Below are 18683 nucleotides of genomic sequence, written 5' to 3' on the forward strand. Positions count from 1 at the left end.
AAGCCCTAGGGAAAACTTGACTCTTACCTGTTCAGCTGATTAACACCTTGAACTCTTTCTATTTGTAGACCTAACAAAGAAAAATACAAAATGAAATTAAATACACTAAATGACATGAGACAAATAGTTATAGATTTACATTGATTTAGCTTGATTCTGTTTATCTGAAAATCATTCAGGTTTTCCTTGTTATTGAATTGCATTTATGACAATAATTCAGGCTTTGATCATAAATTACACATTTGGGGTTTGAAATAATAACAAGTTGGGATTAAAAGGATTCAGTTCTTATCTGTATACCAAACAGGTTGTTTATGGTGCAGTTTACTCAGTGAATATTCTCAGATTTAGTGCAGGGAGATTGATAAAGGTAATCACCGAAAATGTATTGGCTTAGAATAGAGATGAAAGCAAAATGCACCTGACTCAGCAAAGATAGGAGTTAAATGCCAGATTATCCACATAAGTCTGTCAGTAAGAGGAATTTCATGCATGACATGCTAAAATGGGCATTAAAATGATCAGGACAAAAATAATTAGCAGTTCCATAAAGCACAGTGGTAAAGCATATGTATAGTGTCACATGCAAATTCTCTACAACTTCAAAAGGTTTATTTGCATGCTCCACATCAGGCACATATGTAAACAAGACAAAAAAATAGGCAGTTTCTTAATAGTCACTTGATGTGTCTACTCTAAGTTTAGGAAGCAAAAGTTAAACATATTATCAATACTGTGAGATTCAAAAAGGCATTATAAAACGCCTGGACTGAATTTTATTTCTTTCGATTTCTGGTGTGTATGTAGCTACTGAATCATAGCTGTGACCCAGGTACTAAGCAGGCTTTGACCATCCAAGCTGCGTGGAAAGAAAATTATTGATGTACCAAGTGGTATGTACTGTTATTAATCCTATGGTGACAGGGTTGGTGTCTTATTGCAGAAAATTATATTATCTTATCTGAGAAACGGAGTTCTGATTAAACCTGAGCCAATGGCTCTTTAGGAAGATTATTACCTCCATAAAGTAGGGAATGCATAGTATTTGGATAGGAGCAACACAGAATATCACTGTTGTCTAGTCAAAACAAAATATTTAAAACAGATTATTTATTTTTTGCTAACTTAAATACAAACTAGCGTTGCATCTGGTCTTGTTTCAGATCAGATTAGAAAGAAGTTTGATAAAGATATAGTCTCTCAGGCTGCCCCAGTCATAAACTCTAGGTTTCTGATTCAAGGCACTTTGGAGAGCATAATCCTACTTGAATGTGCAGTCAGTGATGATCTTCAGCTAAATGTTGGTGATAGGAAGCCCCAAAAGCAGACAAGGTAAACTGTGACCTGTGTCACAAATGCTTGGAGTTTTGCTGTTTGTCTTAAAGTTATTCAACCTCAAAATGCTAAAAAGAGAGGTGTAAGTACCAAGGATTTTTGCAAGAGATTTCTTCTAGTTTACACTTCTTTTTGGAGCATAAATAATGTCAGGCTGACCTAACACTGTTATTTCTCCTGCTTCCATTTGCAACCTGAATCTGGAAGAAAAAGGCCATATAAACACTCAAATTAGTTTTGCACTGTTTTGAAACCTAAGACTTGAGCTAAAAATACTGAATAAGTAAACATTAACCTCAAAATGTTAATATAATGCAATATAATGTTTCTTAGACTGTTTTTTGTTTGTTTTGTGTGTGTGACGTTGGCTTGGTTTGGTTTTGGTGTGTGTGTATGTGTCTGGGTACACAGTTTTGTGGCTTGAAGGGCTCACAAAATGAAATCAAATATGTCCACATTAAAGTTCTCAAGCAGCTTATTCCCTTGGATTTTTAGTAGTGTGATCTGTATCTAGGATTCTGAACTTGTGACAACTTACTTCTGTCAAGGTCTCTGCCAGTGTTCCATCTTCTACCGCTACTGCTCAAGTTCCATTCAGGTTTGGTCCAGAGACCACATATGTACAATACATATAGCTATCACAGCAAATATTTAGGTAAAAGATGTGTTATGAAGGCAATTCTTACTCATCCCACATAAACTACAAAGAAGTGACATGGTAAGCTACTTCTGGTGTGGTGGAGTTGTTTCCTCCTCTATTAATTGAACGAGCCATGGACCAAAAAAATCCTTTTTCCTCTTCTTCTGGTTGTTTACTTAATGTATATCCATTTCTGGTCTTTCCCATTTGCCTCCTCTCTGTCCAGTATGTCCTGTCACCTAATGCAAGATCCATCATCTTCATTGCCTGCCTACACAGAACCAAACTGTCAAATGGATTCTTCAATACAACATAATGGAGGTTAAACCAAGCTATTAATAAATAAACACCCCACAAAACAACTGTGAACTGATTCCTTTGGTGCAGTCGAAGTCTTTTGCAGACTCACACCAGAAATCAGAAGGGAATGTAATTTACATTATTTAACTTTTTAAAATTAAATCAAACATACTTTTTTTTAGACCTGGGCAATAAGGGCCTCTGACATTCCTTGAACAACAGCTCTACTACAAATTGATCTGCTTGCCGACTACGTTCAAAAAATTGATTTTCTTTCCCTGAATGGAGACTTTTATTTGAAAAGAATGAATTCAATTTGTGACTCGCACTGTGAACATTTTGCATGTGATTCTAAAGTTTTTGAATCTTTTAAATCAATAACAAACTCATTTTAATTTAGTTTAACTTTGCAAAGCATATGTATTTCTAACTCTCAATGGGCATGAGATAAGGCAGTGTTACAGGTCTGGGACTAAGTTCTCTGAGTCATTTGACTTCCCAGTTTGTCTGGTTTGGGCTTCCCACTGTAACTGTGATGGGAAAATTCCTTGTTAAGGATCAGCCTTCATAGTTGAGACAGAGTCGGGCTTTTGCTCAGAACTGGTTGAGGCCATAAGTCTATGAAGGAAAAGCAATGTTATTATAAAATATATATTGTCCAATAGCAAATTTGGACCTTTAAACCTATAAACCTTGGGGTTATAATCTACCTCCCTGTAGCATCTACCTCACCAGTGAGATTTGTAATATTTCCCTTCCCACATCTCCTTCCTCAACAATTTATTTTTGCTTCAGGGAAGCTTTAAGAAATTCTTTGGCAGCACTAAAAGCTACATGGAGTTCAGGGAAATAGCTGGTTAGCTGGTCTGGGCTACAGATATTCTATTATAACCGTTTTGTGTAGGCACCTGGTCAACTGGTGACTGGAATCCCTTTCCTTTCAAATAGGAGTTTCTTCTCAATAGGTGTATCGTAACATCAGCATAGCAATGATTACTCCAGCTGGGATGTTCTGGTTACCAGAGTTCACTGTTTGCAAAACTTTGATGTGATTCAGTCACTAAATTATGTAATTCATAGAATCCCAGATTAAAAAAAAAAATAGGGTGGAAGGAAACTCTGGAAGTCATCTAGTCCAGTGCTCAAATGTTGTTGCTCACTGAAAATGATGGTTGTTTGATAAACTTCTACTGCGCTTGCCACCTCTTGTAAATGCAAATTAAAATGTGTTAAACTAACACAGTGGTGATTTAAGACTATCTGCCTTGTTTTACAAATGGCTCAGAAGTGGAGCATGAAGAAGATGAGATAATATGGGTCAGCTGGCAAGAATAGTTCAACTGAATGCAGTTGCTCAGGCACTGGTAGTCATGTAAACCTGTCCGTAGCAAGCACTTAGGGAGTATGAAAATGAGTTCTCAGGCAATACATAAGTAACTTCATGGTGCTAACAATTCATAACTGTTAAAGGTTAAAGGACAAGAATTATGGTGGTATGCTCCTTTATACTTAACTAATTGAATTTGGTTACTTAACAATTTTAACACCTTGAGAGAAATATAAAATCTGCTGTGCTGTTTGACATTATATTTGCACTGGAAATGTCTTATACATCCTCTATTCCATATTAAATGGGGTATATGGACACAATGGACACAACTGTGGTTAACAATTATACAGCATGGTTTTGAGAACTCTGTTTTTTAGACGGATACTTCAGTACATTTTATATGGTTGCACACAACTGAAAATACATGAAATACCAAAAATTAAGTAGGCTTAATTACCACTTTAAAACTGTGTTTCTCTGCATAAAATAAATTGTCACCCAAATACAAAAGTGAGGGACAGAAACATGCACGTTTGTTTCACATTCAAGGCATATACACTGGAGTCACAAAACTAGATTGTTTTGCCCATAACTAGAAGGCTGAAGAGCAAAATCTCATTAAGATTGGTATATGGAAGTAGGTTTACAAGCCATGCATATCCATGAATTGGTTAGTTTAAATGTCTGAGAAATAGATGGCTTTTCAAATATCTGGCTGACAGTCTAGGGTTCAGAAATACGAACTAAGATGAACTCAAAACCTGATACTTAGAAATAAACCCATCTGGAAAATGGTGTTATGAAGAAATGAATCTACATTCTAGAAAAACTGCCTTTTAAAAACTGTTCTGATTTTCCTATGATTTGGCAACACGCGTTTATCCCCATCATTCTGGTGGATTTGGTTCTAATGCATGTGTTCTCACATGGCATCTCTGAAAATCTGATTTGCATGAAGTGATGCTTGCATAATGTGTTTAAAAGATTTGTCAATAGGAAGAATGTAACTGCTGAAGGAATATTCAAAAGGCTTAGATTTTCATGAAGTGTATTCTGTAAAATCAGACTTACATGCTCATGAAACCAAAGCACATCTTTCCAGTGCTTATCTGTAATAGTAGCTAGTTGGTACCTGTGCTGGTTTTGACTGAAATACAGCTAATTTTCTTTGTAGTAGCCATTATGGGGCTATGTTTTGGATTTCTGCTGGAAACAGTGCTGATAATACATGGATTCTTTTCATTATTGCTAAGCAGTGCTTACACAGAGTTGAGCCATTTTTGGCTCCTCACACTACCCCACCAGTGACTAGGCTGGTGGTGCACAAAATTGTGAGGGGACGAAGCTAGGACAGCTGATCCCAGCTTACAAAAGGAAAATTCCATACTGTATGGTGTCATGCTCAGTATATAAAGCTGGAGGAAGGAGAAGGAAGGGAGGGATGTTTAGAGTTAATAATGCTTTGTCTTCCCAAGTAACTGCTACAGATTACGGAGCCCGGCCTTCCTGGAGATGGCTGAACATCTCCTTGCCGATGGGAAGTAGTGAATGAATTACTTGTTTTGCTTTGTTAGTCTTGCAGCTTCTTTACTTATTAAACTGTCTTTTCTCACTTGCACTCTTCGGATTCTCTCCCCATCCCACTGCGGGGGAGTGAGTGTGTGGCTGTGTGGTGCTTAGTTGCCGGCTGGGGTTAAACCACAACAGTAGCATTTTCTAATTTTGTTTGGTTGTGTATTAGTGATGGTGTGCTGTATACATTGTCTGTCCCTATTGGCTTCTGAAGCTTCTCAGTGCTATGTAACTGCAAACACACAGAGTAGGGGGAGAAAAATATAAATAACCCCCGATATTTGCTGCCAGTCTTTAGGTTTCTCCTTAAAACTAGGAGGAAAAAAAACCCGAGACTAGTTTCTTTGGCTTTGGTTTTATATTTTGGACTGGTGTCTCATAGGTAGTTATTTGATAACTTGCCTGAAAGATAAAAAATTGCCTTATTGAATGAAACTCTGAGCAGTTAATTGTTGGCCTGTATCCTGCCATAAGACCACATTGACCTAAACTGGATACTAAAAACAGCAGAGATGTGAAAACTCATTTATGTCTTTACTAATTCAAGGTTAAAGCACTAATACAAAAGTCAACGCAGGCTATTGCTATGAAGATATGAAGAAATAAAAATATGCTGGTTTTACACTGAACCACTTGCTATTGCATAGCACAGACCAAAAAAAAGAACAAAAGAAGCAAAATCATTGCAAATTAAGCCTGTTTTTCATTAACTTTTTCACATATGAACTGAGATAGGTATGAGCTTTGCGGTTATTTTAGTGCATTCAAAAATAATAATGCAAAAAGTTTCCATGATTTCAATAGAGTCCCTGTTGTATCAGTAAGTGGGCTCTCCAGTGGCCAAAATAATATCTGTAATATTCCCATGAATTTTAACCCAAAATGTGGCAGCCTGGCATGATTAAAAGCTTTAAATTCTCAGAGAGCAACACGATTAAAGCAGAACTGTAGTCTTGTGTGGCACCTCACTGGTTTCATTTGCCAGTATTGTTATTTTCTGAGGTAATATTTGATTTACAAGAAAAATGCTTTTCAGTCACACAGTAAGTCCAACATTGTATCCACAAGTATAAAATCCTCAAATTGCCTTCATTTGTCAAATGCTAAAGCCTTACCTGAGACTATTCTGTGGCAGAGTAGGAATCTAATGATGGCAGTAGGAAGGTGGGACGTTAGATTTACAGAGGTTTTAGAGGTTATACCTCTTGTGTTTCCTCCCATGTCCCCCTTCTGACTCCCTTTAATTCAGCACTTTGACTGCAGTAATGCAGTTAAGCTACAGTGTATGGCACAGATGACTCATAAGTCCAGTCAACTTTGATTTTATTGAAAGCTCTCTTGTGTTAGTAATTTGAATTGATTTTAAATTCCAAATTACTAGCGAAGACAATGAAATACTGTGCTTTAATGTTAACTCAACTTTCTCTTTATGCTACACTTTCCCTTCCAAATTGTAATGGTTTTTCCTTTGCTTACACTACAGTTTTTCTTCCCCCCCCGACCCCACATCTATCTAAGCTTCAAACACAGAGAATGAATATATTTTTAGACAGAAATAATAACAAATAATAAATGTGAACATCACTTTATGAGTAGGTGATTACACAAAATAATGCCTTCTATTTTTGCTTAACTAATATAAATCCAAGTTATCAAATATGACCAGTGAAAAGATCTTAGGTGGTCATACATAGACTGTGATAATGAAACTATCATAGTGCATGTCAGATTGCCATTTAAATCAATACAGTAAATCGGCTATGGACTGTTAGGTGTAAAGATCTGATTGTCCTAGATAAAACAAGTATTGCTTATAATAGTTAACTTTATTTTCTAAAGAACCTAGCTCAAGTACAGTCAAGGTTTTGTCCACCATTTGTTTCAAGAATCGGGATCAGATATTTAAATCAGAGCCAACTGTGAATAAAGGCAGTAAATTCTTGGGCAATAAATCCTCAGTGATCCACATTACTCAGAGGAGACCTGCTGGAACATCTTCATAACATTCTTTTTCCTTCCTTCTCCTCATGTGCAACATATTGCAGTAATCAATTAACATGATGGAATATTCTTGCACTGAGACCTTCTTGTAACTCCCATATGGTCAGAATTTAATCTCAATAGCTTTTTTCTTTTTTTTTTTTTTTTTTTAGAAACTGAACTCATGCTCTGCATTAGTGGTGATGGAAAAATAAACGTAAGCTTTCAGAAGAGACTAGTCCTTTTCATACCCTTGGTGTTTGGTTTAAACATTTTTGAGAAATCTGGTACTCAGAGGGGACTGAGTGTAGTTTACCTGTCTTTAAACCACTAAACTGGACAAAATGGAAGTACCCAGTTTCATCACTTGCATTTAAAAACATACACCTTATCATACCTCTTTAGAACAAACATATAGGTAAAGTTGTTGATTCCTTGATCTTATTTAAATAATTTATTGCTGTCCATCTCATCACATCCATTATTTGTGTTTATAACTCAAAAGATTTGGTCCAATTCCGCTGTAACGAAGCACAAAATTCTGGCTTATAACCTAAATAATATCAAGTAGACCTTGGTTCATTTAAAGAAAGGCCAGGAGCTGAACTTGTGTCTCTTTCTGCTTTTAGTTGTTCTCTAGTGGGGTTTAGAAGTGTTGCAAAAAGTCGTAACTGGAAACTTGTTTAAGTCCTTTCATAATGCTTGTAAGGTTTGAAACAACCAAGGAATCCCTAGAGGTCAACAGCTCTGCAACTAGTAACACCAAAGCTTCCTGACCAAACTCCACTTGCCATTGCTTTGGAAGAGTTGTAGGAACTGAATTTTACATACTTAGTGTACATTAGTCTTGTAAATAAAATTTATTACAAACTTTCAAAACTTTTTTTTTTGTTTTTTAAACATGATTTCAAATTAACTTCCACTTTCCTTAATTTTTTCCTGTGTCTGACAAGAAAAATACAATGCAATCCATACTGTTCTTTCTAAATAGACATGGGGAGGTGGAGTAATGGTTTGGTCCATGTATATTCCAGCAGAGGGTGGCAGTACACTACCACACTCCCACAGTAAAAGAAAAGTTGCACATCAGTATTTCTGGCCTGTGTTTTCAAGGGAAAACACACTATAGAAATGAATATATTTTGCAATGACGTGGGAATTGGACTGGTAATGTAATCCCTAGATCACTGCAGTGACCTTGCTCAATCCACTCAATCTCCATCTCTCTCTCATCTGAAATATTTTTCATCCATAATTGCCATCAACTGAGGACTACAAACCATTATAGTACTCCTGAGGATAATTGTCTATGAGAATGAATAGTAGGATATCTGAAAATGGATATTTCTACTGATTAACTAAAAATTCCAGAACCATTAACTTCATCAATACCAGCAACATATTCACAAACAATGTTATGTGGGTTAAACTCTAGTTGAGGAAGGAGCCATGTTGTGTGTTATATTTGCATATTCATGGCTCTGTGAACATGGTAAAGGTCTCCTCCCTTTCTTCAGTCTGGTTTTGCTACTTTGGTAGCAAAATATTCTTCAAAATTTGTACTTTGTTTCCAGTCGAATGTGGATTTCTGGATTTCTCTGATACCTTCTGAGACTTCTCTTATTCTTACTCTGGTGATTTTTTTTTTATTTTATTTTCCTTTCATTCTTTTAATTTAATTTAATTTAATTTAATTTAATTTAATTTTATTTAATTTTATTTTATTTTATTTAGAAAGCAGTTAGGAAGTTGTACACAGGCCAGCAAAAAAGGCAGGGTGTACTTTTTCCCCTTTGCAAATCTTTTGTAATCTTACAGTTGACAGAAAAAGTAGCAACTGGTACAGCCTATTTTAAATTACTGCTGTGAAAGTATTTTAACACATTGTCAAACTTTAGACCTTCATGATTCGAGGCTATATATTTCTTGGATTTGAAGAAATATTTTTGTGAAAGAAGAAACCAATGCATGATAGGAATACCAGGAATATGTTATGCATCTAATGAAAAATACTTGTATACAGAGCATGATTTCTTTAATGTGCTTTTGTGTTCCCTCAAGAATTTAAACCAAAGGATTATGCAGATCAAGAAGAACTCGAAGAACAAAAGCCATTCATGTCAAGTTCTCTATATGGACTCAAATTAGTGAAAACATTTGAATAACATTTTTATAATAGTAATCTAAGTAGCTTATGTTAACTTCTTTAGTAACCAAAGCCAAGCATAATTTTAGTATTTCAGAAGGCATTCTTTATTTAAAAGATGTAAAATATGGAAGCAGTGTTCTGGAACATCTTTCTATTAAGACAAAAGAAGCTGGAAGTGGTACCAGGAATTTTAGGTGAGGAACAATATGCTCCTTCTCAAAAATAAGAGAATTTTTCAAAGAATTAAGGGAATTAAATATTTTCACTAATAACTGTTATCAATAACAATTTCTTACTACTACCTTAGTAGATTTCAAAGTGTTTGAGATCCTTAACAGAATCCCAGCTGTCATAAGGAGATACAGACTCGGATCCCTGAATTTATTCAGGCATCTAACTCACCGTGGAATCAGCAGATGATAAGTACCTAACTGTACTTGAGCAAGTTGAACTTTTGCCCATTTAACTGTCAGGCAATTGTCAAAGCCAATATTTTAGTTAATTCCTTCCATAGGTCTTTATATTAACTAGTGTCCTGTTGACAATTCTCTGGAAAATCTCTGGAAACCTTCCACAATACTGAACCACAAAATATGCAGAAGATACTACTGCCTGCAATGGGGAGATGGTGTTTAAGGATGGATAGGGCGTTTATAATATCAGCCTAGAAATATCAGTGCTTCCAAACAGTTGATTATCAGTGATTCAAATTGCTTTTGTAAGCAGATCTTCAGTTATCTGGTGAGCAAGCACTCCAAAATCTGAGAAAATTTTAGATGTGTTTTCTCACCTGCAAGTAGATTTCTGTACAACTTCTTGTAACATGCTCTCCTCAGCTATTCCTACAGGAGGTGACATACTTCTCAGCAGTGTTTTTAACTAGTAAGTAACTATCATAAAGTGATGAAATATGAAAAAAAAAAAAGTAGCTGGGGTGATCAGAATTCACAAAGCATTGTTTGGTTATCTTTAGGATTACTTTAGGTATCAGTGTATCACAACCACAGAAACAGTTTTCCTTATAAGTGCCTCCTTTTTGGCTATTTTTGTAAGGACTACAGACCAAAATGCACTGATCACTGAGATTTCTGCTAGCAAAGGGAGCTGATTTCCCCCATGAGAACAGAAAGCTGCCATAGACAGATGAACCACACTCTGTGGTCCTTCATCTCTCAGCTGTGTGCATGAAGGCTGCAGCAAGACCTAAGAAACAAGCAACATTCATGGAGTTCACTGGGAAAAATGTCTTCTGGCTATTGGCATCCTTCAAGCATCTAATAGAATAAGGGCCAAACCTCAAAAGCATATTTAGGCAAGCATGTTAGTCAAGCTAGAAACATATTTGCTCTCCATAGTAATCTTGTCCCACAGGACTAATAGGTTTTATTAGACCAATGCAATGAAGTCATTGGTTGAATGTCCTGGAGGAGGATCTGCAGATGGTCTGACTGCTTCCCATCAAGAGGTATCTCCTGGGAAGACAAATGGCACAGGCTGGTGCTGCAATGACAGAGGAGGACATCTTAGACGCTATCCCGGCTCCCGGTTTTTGGGAATAGTAGCAGAGAGGAGCAGAAGGTAGCATCTATACAAAAGGTTTTGCAGGGGGCAAGTGAAACTTAGGGGATAACATCTTCAAGATGCAGTAGTAGTGGGAGGATATTTTTGTGGTCTAAGAAAGGTATAGGGGCCTTTGAGAGGGGAATAGGGTGTGCAGTGCTGATATGCTGGAGTCCTGAATGGCCCAACTACACTTTTGAATTCTTCCCAGTTAATAGAAAACCTTATAGCAAAATGATATTCAAGAATAAGCTGAGCTATAATAGAAAAACAAATTGTTTACAACATTCTTTTTAATGAAATCAAATAACTGGGAAACATGGAGAGTTTTTTGAGGACGACCAGCTTCTCTCAGAGTAGAATAGATTTAAAATCTGTCCCACTGATATAGCTCTGAAAATCCATGATTGAAAACTCTAGCCTTGAGAAGTTACAATACATCATAAGAAAAAGGTGAGTCAACATGTAATGTTTCAATTATAGGGTTCTCAAGAGTACACAGGTGGTGTAATAAGTAAGGTCATGGTCTTTCCATCAGTGGTACCCCCGCTATTTCTGAAGTTGCTATGAATAGGAAACAATAATACTTATGATTACGAAAAGACCAAAGTTCAGAGCAGATCGATCTAATGTTCTGAAAGGTAAATAGATAAAGATTTGTTTTGTAACAAGTGCCTATGGTATTTATACTGGCTGGTCTATCTCTGTGTGGTGGTCATCCAGACCATGGAGATGACCAATATATGCGATGGTGGGCACAACCGACATTTAAAATATATCTTTCCCTCCGTCGACCCTCACAGATTTTTAGTTCACACAAGTGGCTTTTAAAACCTTTTTATTTTTTTTTTCTTATTTTTTTCAATCTAGAGTGACTTGTAAAAGATCAACAAATTGAATAGGTTCCCGGTATGGCCAGCCACCAAAGCTGCTGGGTTGTGCCTTGAACTGGGAAACTGTGGAGCTGATTCGGTTCCCAGCTTAGTCATCAGCTAGCTGCACTGTGTGCTCATGAGGCTATTCACCTCGTCTTTCCACATCTGTGTTCCATTTCCTCAGCTTTTTCCTCCTTTGCTTTACCTGTTTAGACTAAGCTCCTATGGGTTTGCACTAGCACGCATCTTTTTCTGCTGTTGTGGCTTTGGCTTGGGCACTAATGTTCGGAGTCCTGATAGGACATTAGAAACTGAAAATGATTGCAAGCTTAGAAGCTTCTTTGATTTCTTCAGCACATATGCATCCATTACTAATGACATGCTGACCTACACAATGTAGTAACCCATGTGATGTGTATTAGTGATGTGATGGAGTTATTTTCTGGCACAAAACTTATTTAAGAGTAGAATGGAATGGAATGGAATGGAATGGAATGGAATGGAATGGAATGGAATAGGAATGTGACTTTCAAGATCCCTAATATAAAAGGAGCTCCTAGAGAAAACATCTGTATGACTAGAAAATTAGGAACAGACTGAGAAAGGAAGTGCTAGAGAATCATAATTTTCCATTCCTATCTCAGTTTCCTTTACTTCCTAAGCACTGAGGTAAAGAAAATCACCCATTGCAGCTGAGTAAAAAAAATGGCATTATGGGAGCACAAGCTCACTTCAGACATATGCACCTCAACAAGAAACTCTGCGTTGGTGGTTTATTCCTGCTTTTTTTGCTTCTTTATCCAAGCAAGGCAGACTCATAGTGTCAATGACGATCCCTCCACCATGATGATCTACTTTATCTTTTCTTTCTGAACTCTTCTTGCATTTGTGAACTCTAACATGGAACTTTTAAATTCTTTGAAGTGCAGGCCATTTCTGTACTTTCTTGGAACTTTCATACTGAGCTTCTGGAACATGGCTACTTCATTTCTTTAGTGGACATGACACATGGAGAAACTGGTCCCAAAAGGTTTGCAGTAGGGCATGCAACAACTTGTACGAAAAGCTCACACTGTCATTTCTGTTCTTTCATACTCAAAAATATGAATGCAAGATACTTAGGAATTTCAAGCTCCGTATACCTAATTGATTCCTAACAAATGTAGATAGCTTATTATTTTAAAGATATTTTCATACTTCATAAAGATATTCACATACATTCATCACTCAGGTTCCTCATTGAAAACACACACCTGATATAGATTATTCCTGAAAGAGCCTTTTTTTTTTTTCTAATATTGTGTCTGAAAGTTCTTAATCTTAATGTTGTATTAATGCTTTTTTTTTTAATTTTATCTTCAGTTAAAATGTATTCAAATAAGTCACAGGGATTTATACAGTAATCTAACAGTATTGTGAGATCCATTCCGTGTCCTTTGACCTCTAAGGCTTGAGTTATCAAATGAGAGTAATTTTAATCACCTATGTAAAGCTAGCAGTTTATTCCAGGTGTTAATTACTATTTAACTTTAATTCAGAACAGAGAAAAAAACACAAACAACAAAAATATTTTGTAATCATTGAATTGTTTTGTTGAAAAAGACCTTTAAGACCATCATGTCAAACTATTAACCTAAAACTGTCAAGTCCACCACTACACCATGGCACAAAGCACCACATCTACATGCCTTTTAAACACCTTCAGGGATGGTGACTCCACCAGTTCCCTGGGCAGCCTGTTCCAGTGCCTGACAACACTTTCCGTGAAGACATTTTTTGTTATGTCCAATCTAAACCTCCCCTGGTGCAACTTGAGGCCACTTCTTCTCATGCAGTCACTTGTTACTTGGGAGAAGAGACTGACCCCTCTCTTACTCCAAGCTCCTTTCAGGCAGTTCAGAGATCAGAAGGTCTCCCCTCAGCTCCTGTTCTCCAGGCTGAACCCCCCAGATCCCTCAGTCTCTCCCATCACACTTGTGCTCCAGACCCTTCCCCAGCTCCGTTCCCTTCTCTCAACTCACTCCAGCACCTCAAGGGCTTTCCTGCAGTGAGGGGCCCAAAACTGAACACAGTATTAATTATAAGGAAAGCAAGACATGGCTAATACAGATATTGGGCAATACCAGATTTTACAGTTACTCTTCCCCTGCCTTGTCTGCTGCAGAAGGGAATCAAACTCCTTTGTTCTATGAAAAATACCCATCAAAACTCAGAGAAAGCCAATAGAGATGGTGTGGTCCAACTTTATCTACCTGTCATTAAGAGTTTTAAAAAGAGACAAAAATGTTGAATTTCCTTTGACATATTCTAAATCTTTACTGATTTGTTGACACTCACATGATTGCTTTGGTGGCAACAGAGGAAAAATTTCAAAGTAGTTGTCAGACAAGAGGAAGATGTATTTGTGAGTGGAAGAGACAAAGCGGAGAAAAGATATACAGAATTTGCAGAAAGTTGCTTTCAATTCCACCCCCCACCCCCCCGCAGTGTGTGTTTGTTTATTAACAAAATGCATGAAGAAAATACAAGCAATCTATGCATTAAATTATATTTTTATATTGCTGTTCCAGAACTACCTTCTTCATCACAGGAGTGCTAATTTCATCTCGTTGACATCGATGGAAATTACCTATGTATTTAAGCGTTGAAAACAGAAGTAGCAACACATTCACAAAATGTCTGTTTTCTATTTGAATCTAAAATCTAAGCGCTGTCCCTTTAAAGGAGACCTTGCTATCTTGATAAAGAAAACTAATGAGGTGGCCTTTCTAGGGCTAGTCACATAATAGCCATGGTGACAAGGACCTCTATCAAGAAATAAAGCAGAAGATAAATGAGATTTTTCTAATATCCATTTCACCCATTGTTCACAAGTGTCATGCGGTACAGCTTCTATTTATCATGAGATAGTAGATACTGGGCACTGTTTTGTAAAGGAAGCCTAAATTGCAACATTGTGTTATTAGCAGCCCATAAACACTCTTTTCTGATTTTTTTGTAACTGTACAAAACCAAGTTTTGTTTGGATGTTTTTTCTTTCTTGTTGTGTTTTTTTTTTTTTTTTTTTTTTGATGTATCTAAAGGTTTGATTTAAACTGCATGTCCATACAGCTTCTAACAATAAAATGATAATACATGTTTCAAGCAGCTAACCTGAAATCTAGTCCCACCCACTCTGAGAAGGGTATTGCACCTGGACACCCTTTTCTTAGCTCTCCATCTTCCTTTATTTTACATGATATTGCTAGTACAAAGTCTCAAACTCCAACATGGTTTTCACCTTTTCCCCATGTTCCAGCCACCCTGCGCATGGCGATTCATCCTGCTTCAGAGACTTTTTAGAGTGTGGTATCATGTGGCCTGTTTCTCTGTAAGTGTTCCATTGGGTTCCCTTTTTCAGTTTGGAAATATCTGGTCTTCTTTTTGTGTGATTGGACCTAATTTATAATAAAGAAGTTTGGAATAGGAATTATCTGTTATGATGAGTTGCAAAAGCAGGAGACTGAACTCAGATGTTCACTACGTGCTCTTCAGACTGTTGTTCCTGTGGTATTAATTTCCTATGGTGTTCAGAACTCGCAAGTCTTTATTCCTCCCCAACTTCTGTGTGATATGGTAATGTACTTTGGTTCCTGGGGGAGGCAGTTAAATTAAATTTGATTTTTTCCACACTAAAATGTTTTATTTTGCAGAAACATATTTCACAGGATGGCCAAGATTGGAAAGGACCTCTGGAGATTGTCTAGTTTAACCTTTGAAGCAGGGTCACCTACAGCAGGTTGGTTACCCAGGGACATATCCAGTTGGGTTTTGAGTATCTCCAAGGATGGAGACACCAAAACCTCTCTGGACATCTAGTTCCAATGCTCAGTCACCCTCGCAGTAAAAAAGTTTTTTTCTTATGTTTACATAGAATTTATTGTATTTTTGTCCATGCCCATTGCCTCTTGTCACTGGGCACCACTGAGAAGAATCTGTCTCCCTTTACTGCCCTCCAGCAGGTATTTATACACACTGATAAGATTCCCTTGAGCCTTCCCTTCTCCAGACTGAAGTCTTATCTCTCTCAGCCTCTCCTCATGCAAGAGATATTCCAGTCCCTTAATCATCCTCATGGGCTGCTGTTTTATACATTCCAATGTGCCCATGTCTGTCTTGTACCATGAAGCCAGGCAGCGCTCTGCCTAATTCAGCCCAGGAAGCATTTTTCTTGGCATTGGTCATCAGATAGTAGAAACAGATTAAGTACCTGGACATCAACTACTATGGAAGTTGGATAGAAATCTTTGGTGGACTAGGCACTCAGAAAATGCCATTCAAAATTTAAGTATTTGAGTAAGAATATTCATAAAATGTTTTGTGAGCATGGGTGATCCCACCTGAAGTTCCCAGCCTAGATCCAGTGGCATATTATTTTTATAGGGACTCCAAGATCCAAGCATTGAAAGAAAACGCTAGCCTTCCATCCAAAGCAAGTATATGATATTTAGTCTGTTGCACTTCATATACATCAACAGTGAATCAGAAGTCTGAGCACTGCAGTTGTTGCTTATCTGTGGAAGTGAAGGAGCTATATTGATACATCGGTATCAACGATACTATTTAGACACTGATCAATTCGGTGAATTTCAGCCTTGGCAGTAGTAAGGAAACACACTAAGTTGCAGATAAAGAGCAATGCCATGGAATGACATGTTGAGGAAAAGAAACTCAGAAACAAGCGAGGTAGAGAGAAAGGGAGGATGAGCAGAAAGAGCACCCGAGAGGAAAAGATTCTCCTGGTGTGCAACAAATAAACAGTGATTAAATGCACGACTTCTGTATTATGTCATGTTTGTCCCTTGGTCTCTGTGCAGAAAATGACAATGGAATGAAGCTGCTTTGCAGAACATGGAGAATTTATGTGCTAGTCCATTGACCTAGTTTCAATATTTGGTTCATCTTTCTCCTCTGTATGGGCATGCTTCATCCCTGGAACTTTTCCAAACTGCTGACACCTTGCAGCAACTACTGAGTTTCCTTCTGCTGCACCCTCCGTTCAAATAAATGGTTGGAAAAACTGAAGGAAAAACTGTGTAAGATTTTGATGGCTGTTTCATAGGATGAGAGGGTGTGTATAATTTACAATCTGTGCAGCTTTACTGCTATATAGTCACCTCCAGGGTGTTAGGCAGGCCAGAAAACTATCAGCAAACAGTTTTCTCCATAACTTGAGATGAAGGGAAAAATTCTAGCCGTGGATATTGGCAGATATCCAGTCTCTCATGAAAACTCGCACTAAATCTTTAATGGCCAGGGAGAACACCTGGAAAAGCCTGGGCTTAAGGCACTGACTTGCAAATTGGATCCCTGATTTAGCTACAAATTTCCACTGTGACCAAAGGAAGTGTGCTTGATTTGTGTGCCTCTCTTTCTCTAGAATGACGATAAAATTTTCTGTTTCTTACCTCTGCTGTCTTACTTGGTTTGAGCTGCAAGCTCTTGGCAGTTAGGGGTGGAAACTATTTTGCCCTAGTAAAACACTGATAGAGATAGTAGCAATAGCTGTCTCTCAGGCAATGCTTTTCATCCCCAGAAATTAATGTAGTCTGCAAAGTACCATTATAAACTACCAAAGTACCATTATAAACTGAGGCACAAGAAAGGGAAATTACATGTCCAAGGTCATGACAGGAACATCAGCCTGATCTCCCAAGTCCCATATTTCTGTGCTTTACTTACTAAGCCCCACAATGATGCCTTTCTGGGACACGTGGAGTAATAGCGATGATCATGAGCACACAGATACCTCTTTTGAAAGGTCTCATCACATATCTGCCTGCATGGTACTCAATTTATACACCTTGGAAGGATGAAGGGCTGAGTCAATATAGTACTAATGTAATATCCTGAAGGCTGTTAGCTTCAAAGACATCTTAACCCACTTTTCATGAGAAACAAGACTTTGAAAGGAAAGCAGTCAAAGTACAGTTAAGTGCCACTTTTTAAATTATGATCAAAGTGGAAATGCACTGTGAAGTTGCCAAGAGACCCATATATTAGTTTACAGACTGCACTTACTATATTCATTATTTCGTACACGTTGTTTCGAGCCTGCACGCTCGTGTGATAGGTTAGAAAAAGATTAACTGTCTTTTTTTTTTTTTTCTCTTGGAACATGAAATAGAACAAAGGACAATGATACAGTTCAGATGCTATAAAGAAGAGAGTCAAGTGAGTCCCTAGTACTGACCTAGACTTACAGGGCACCACCATCACATCAATGGGCATGAAATTCCTGAGTACCTTTTGGATCTGGGCCTTAGCAGCTTCTTTGTGCCATTCATTCATTTAATTCCAAAAATTAAATAATAATATTTATTTCCCTACCTAATGGGCTTGCTTTGAGGACAAATGCAGTAGCAGTTGGGTATGCACTTAAATTCTATTGTACTGGAGATGAAGAAATGTAAATGTGGTGGGAGATGTCTTTCCTCTGAGCTGGGACCAGATTCACCTGACATAATTTCTGGTAGACACTTACATAATCTGGTGGTGATTCTACCCACTTCCTTGTCAATACATTTCAGAACTTTACTGTCTTCTTTGTTAGAAACTGCTTGTAATGTCTAATCTGAGTCTTCCTTTTTTTTTTCATAGTCTAAGCCTGCAATACTCTGTTCTGTCCTTTGCATCAGCTTCTACTTCTAATAGCCTTTCATATCTTTAACACTTATCCCCTTTGGAATTCTTTGCTTTAGGTTAAATAAACCCTAATAAATTTAGACACTACCATTACTATCCTTTGGGATCTTTCCAGAAGATCTAAAAACTGGTCAAAGAACTGCAATTTAGATTTTTATGGGTATTATACTGTCCTTCAGAATGGTTTCTGATCCTCTGGGATTTGTGTCGTCTGCAGTTTTAGTGAACATAGTCTTTAATCCCTAGTTGAGATTTTAA

The 18683-nt window shown here is 37.3% G+C and overlaps 1 protein-coding gene across 3 annotated transcripts in view; it reads right to left on the reverse strand.

Annotated features, from left to right (window-relative positions):
• Positions 1-18683, reverse strand: part of CELF2 (CUGBP Elav-like family member 2) — a 562200-nt gene that overhangs the window by 454830 nt on the left and 88687 nt on the right. For all 3 annotated transcript variants that reach the window (XM_065050162.1, XM_065050164.1, XM_065050154.1), the window contains exon 2: positions 28-70. The gene's annotated coding sequence lies outside the window, so the exon portion shown is untranslated. The remainder of the gene's footprint in view (positions 1-27; positions 71-18683) is intronic.

This window comes from Columba livia, chromosome 1 (assembly GCF_036013475.1).
Source record: "Columba livia isolate bColLiv1 breed racing homer chromosome 1, bColLiv1.pat.W.v2, whole genome shotgun sequence".
Taxonomy (NCBI): domain Eukaryota; kingdom Metazoa; phylum Chordata; class Aves; order Columbiformes; family Columbidae; genus Columba; species Columba livia.